General features: G+C 60.6%; 1 long non-coding RNA gene and 1 pseudogene across 1 annotated transcript in view; one reads left to right on the forward strand and one right to left on the reverse strand.

Moving 5' to 3' along the window:
* Positions 1-341: 341 nt before the first annotated feature.
* Positions 342-3090, reverse strand: LOC119318637 (annotated as a pseudogene).
* Positions 3091-3190: 100 nt separating this feature from the next.
* Positions 3191-3282, forward strand: part of LOC119318638 — a 765-nt gene continuing 673 nt past the window's right edge. The window contains exon 1 of the long non-coding RNA XR_005154177.1: positions 3191-3246. This is a non-coding gene — a long non-coding RNA (uncharacterized LOC119318638). The remainder of the gene's footprint in view (positions 3247-3282) is intronic.

Consider the following 3282-nt stretch of genomic DNA (forward strand, 5'->3'; position numbering starts at 1 on the left):
AAATTAGATGTTTCCATGCATATCCAATGTAACAATCAATGTTGCTTTTTTTCCCAGTCTCGCGAAGATGCTCATACAAGTAGAATGTGCATGTGTTCGTTTGTACAAACGAGTGTATATTTGTATGTAGCCTCGTGCAGATGCTCATACGAGTAGAATGTGCATGTGTTCGTCGTACAAACGAGTGTATATATGTATGTGAGCATCTTCGTCCGTGTTGTCTCAACTGTACTGTGTTTTTGAAAAGAAAATAGGAGTGCTTTGGCAACGACGTTGGCATGTAGACGTGTTTGTAGCGGAAGAGGATTTTGCATCTTCGTAACTACCATGGCTCAATCTGATGACACAAACTCGGAGTAATTAACTACATGATGATCGATGGTGCATTTCGAAATCAAAGCTAGCGATCTACAGATCCAACAACTGATCAAACAAACCAAATAAAATCCTATCTACTAGCTAGCTTAACTGGAGATCGAGAGGATCTCATCCCAATCAATCAATGTATGTAACCAGCTCGATCGATCACTGGAGATGCTAACCAGACCGGAGTGGTCAGTCCGTCGGCGGCCCCGGCGCGGCGCCCATGATGACGGCGTCGGACCAGCGCGCGGGCGAGCGGTCGCTGCTGTTGGACGAGGACATGGCCTCGGCGCGCGCCTCCCGCACCATCCGGAGCACCTCGGCCGTGGCCGGCCGCGCGTCCGTGTCCGCGGCCACGCACGCCGCCGCCACGCCCACCAACGCGCCCAGCTTCTCCTCGGCGGGGCCGGCGGCGCCGGACGCGGCCGACTCACCGCCCGACTCCGTGGACATCTCCTCCTCTCGCGCGGCGCGCACCCAAGCGGTCACCTCGTCGGCACCACTCCTTGTCCTCTCAACGATTACATTATTTGTACTAAAGTTAGTATATATCGGGCACGGGCAGCAGGGGATGTGTGCGTGCGGTTCAGTGTTCATCAGTTCACATGAATCAATCAATCAATGCTAGCTAGTACAAACTGTTGGTTTAACTTGCTTAGTCGGTGCAGATAAGTTAACAGTTCATCCTAACCATGGATGCATGGCAACGAGGAAGGAACTGAGCTGAAAAATGGTTCAAATGCAGCGCAGCACCAGCAGATTCTTTCTTTCTTTCAGAGAGAACGGAGCATGGCAATGGCGAAAATGGGGGGACGAGGAAGAAGATGGCTGACCGTGGACGAGGGAGAAGAGGCTGCCGTTGGGGTAGTAGTCGTACACCAGCAGCCGCTCCTCCTTGGCCTGGAAGTATGCCCGCAGCGCCACCACGTTGGGGTGCCGCACCCGCCCCAGCTCCTCGGCCCGCCGCCCGAACTCCAGAGCCCCGCCGCCCACCCCGCCGGCGCCCCCCGCGTCGCCGCACCGCATCCGCTTCACCGTCACGATCAACCCCGTCTCCATCACCGCCTTGTACGTGCTCCCGGCCTCCCCGCACCCCAGCGTCTCCGCCGACGCCCGCAGCAGCTCCTCCAGGCAGTACGCCTCCGCCGCGCCCCCGCAGAGCACCAACTTCCCGATCCCCTCCCGCTCCCACGAGAACTCCCGGCCGCCCGCCGCCGCCGCGTTTGTCGCCGGCGGCAGTGCTGCGTTGCCCGAGCGCTGCTGCTGGTGGTGCTGGTGCTGCGCGTCCTCCTCGGCCTGCTCCTCCGGCGTGCCGAGGCCGCCCTTGTCCACGTCGCCGGCCACCCGCTTGTTCCTGCCGCGCCCGCGCCGCGATGCCATGACGGCCGCCGCGACCAGGAGACCACCGCGATGCCATGACGGCCGCCGCGATGCCATGACGGCCGCCGCGACCAGGAGACCACCCGCTTGTTCCTGCCGCGCCCGCGCCGCGATGCCATGACGGCCGCCGCGATGCCATGACGACCACCGCCCCCGCCACCGTCGACCCGGCGATTATCGCGGCCTTCCTGCGGCGGCCGCTGCTGCCGCCGGACCCGCCGGGGGGAGGGAGCGGCGCGAACGCGGCCGTGGCGGGGGGAGAGCGACATCGGCCCGGGAGCCGCCGCCGCCACGACGCAGGGCACGGCGAGCGGCGCCCCGCAGAGCCAGGCATTGCCCGCGAACGCCGACGCGTTGAACCGCCTCGCGAGGACGCCGGGGATCTGCCCAGACAGCCGGTTGCCGGAGACGTCGAGCGCCCGGAGCGTGCTCTGCGGCAGCGCGGGCACCGGCCCCGTCAGCAGGTTCCCGTCCAGCAGCAGCGATGTCAGCCTCGGCACGCCCGCGAGCTCCCGCGGGATCCGGCCGGAGAGGCGGTTGCCGGAGAGCACGAGGACGGTGGCGCGGTGGAGCAGCGCGAGGCTGGCGGGGAGCGGGCCGGAGAGCGCGTTGGACGCGAGGTAGAGCAGCTTGAGGTTGGGAAGGGCCGCGGCGAGCCCGTCGGGCACGGGGCCGGAGAGCGCGTTGGCCTTGAGGCTGAGCACGCGGAGTTGGGAGAGCGGGGCGAGGAGGGCGGCGGTGAGGGTGCCGGTGAGGTTGAGGTTCTCGAGGACCAGCTTGGTGACGCGGCCGGCGGGGTCGCACTGGCGCACGCCCGGCCAGGCGGTGCCTAGGCTACGTGTGACTGCGTACAAGCGGCAGAGAGTACGCGTATGCGTGTCCTGTGCCATCATGCTCTCGCAGAAAACTGCGCATGCGTGTCCTGTGCTATCATGCTCTCGCAGAAAACTGCAACGTACTTCCCGCGAAAGAGAGTGGTGCTGCGTCGTGACTGTGGACGGCAGCGGAGATTCCTTTGGCACTGTAAAAACAGTAATACTGTACACACATGGCTGCCTTGGGTCTTGGGCAGATTCTGCCTACGGCACTGAATGCACTGGTGCTACTAGTAGCTACTACACTGCAACAAGACACTGCATTTTGATGCATATGCATGTGCATTTTGATACTCGCATTTATTTAGATCCTGGTCTGTTCTCTCCACGGCTATAAGAATGGGATCCTCGTGCCTTACAAGTGTGCATCGATCCCACTCTCTCCTCTCCGCCTTCCAACTATCATTCCTACCACATTCTAAACTAGCAGTATGAGTGCCTCAAACGCCGGTGGCCAGAAGAACAACGACAATAAAGGCAAGTTGTTTCTACAGGAAATCTTCTTTCTTCCCTCTTGGAACTGGATTGTATACATCCCAAAACCTTTTCTATTCTTACATCGCTAAATTTATTTCAGGGACAGGAACAAGCGAGGACAAGACAGAGAAACATGAAGAGGTTTCGCAGGGTAAGTCACTCTAATTTGGTCTTCTTACCACCGAAA

This window comes from Triticum dicoccoides, chromosome 6A (assembly GCF_002162155.2).
Source record: "Triticum dicoccoides isolate Atlit2015 ecotype Zavitan chromosome 6A, WEW_v2.0, whole genome shotgun sequence".
In the NCBI taxonomy this organism is placed as follows: Eukaryota; Viridiplantae; Streptophyta; class Magnoliopsida; order Poales; family Poaceae; genus Triticum; species Triticum dicoccoides.